We start from the raw sequence: 926 nt of genomic DNA, 5'->3' as shown, positions 1-926 counted from the left end.
CTACGACATTTTTCAAGATTATGTATATCTATTCACATGTCATGAATTGTATGCATGTAAGTTTTTGATCTGTACGTTTTATTTATCTGAATAAAGTGAAATTAAACAAGAAATTATTTTAAAAAACGGATATATCAGTAGGAACCATGCAGACGTTGAAATGCCGTTAGAATATACAGAAACCAGTCATACATGAGTCAAAGACCCGATGTATGTTTTAAAATCTGGTGTAATTTTGATTGGCAGAAGTTCTCGAGAGTACTGTTTATGGCTATAATTTGTCTTGACTTTAACCAGAATACAGCCCCTAAATCATACCATCGATTCCCGATACGGCAATAGATTCTTTATCTCGCTGCATGGATGCCGGAGTAAAGTTTATCACTTTTTTTCTCACGGCATGACCTACAAATTTCAGGTCATCGAACTTTACTTTATTGATTTTTTTTCGAAAATGTACATAAATAACTGGATCCGTGGAAAGCACCGTCAAAGTTTACGACTAGTAATGTAACCCAAGTCATCAAAGCAAATCAGTGGTAAGTAGTGATACAGAGAACAACTATGAATAACTAGAACATCAGTTCTCTGGCAATGCCCGTTACGGTGTCAGATTTTTATAACCATGGCACCCACCAAAAGTTGGGTTTGGTGGGAAAAAAATTCAGTGCAAAAGAGAACCCCCCCCCCAAAAAAAGCCTAAAAACACACTAAAAATACCCCCAAAACCCAAACCTCTGCTTGGAGAGTAGGCAGAGCGGAGGAACGGAGCGGAGACACAGCGTTCACGGGTGGATTCCAGGCTAATATCCGAGCGTATAAGATCTTTTATTTTGAAAGGAAAAACATTTAAAAACGTATAAAAGAGCAACTATTTTAATTACAAATGTGCGGCAGCATCGCAAAAAGTAGTAAAGGAAACTATT

The 926-nt window shown here is 37.1% G+C and overlaps 1 protein-coding gene across 2 annotated transcripts in view; it reads left to right on the top strand.

Annotated features, from left to right (window-relative positions):
• Positions 1–926, top strand: part of LOC109471894 (microtubule-associated protein 1B-like) — a 55,362-nt gene that overhangs the window by 7,557 nt on the left and 46,879 nt on the right. The gene's annotated exons all lie outside the window — the stretch shown is intronic.

The sequence above is a fragment of the Branchiostoma belcheri genome, unplaced genomic scaffold, assembly GCF_001625305.1.
Source record: "Branchiostoma belcheri isolate BF01 breed outbred unplaced genomic scaffold, Haploidv18h27 scaffold26, whole genome shotgun sequence".
Classification (NCBI taxonomy): domain Eukaryota; kingdom Metazoa; phylum Chordata; class Leptocardii; order Amphioxiformes; family Branchiostomatidae; genus Branchiostoma; species Branchiostoma belcheri.
Note: the sequence above shows the minus strand (reverse complement) of the source record. Positions and strands in the feature narration are given on the sequence as shown.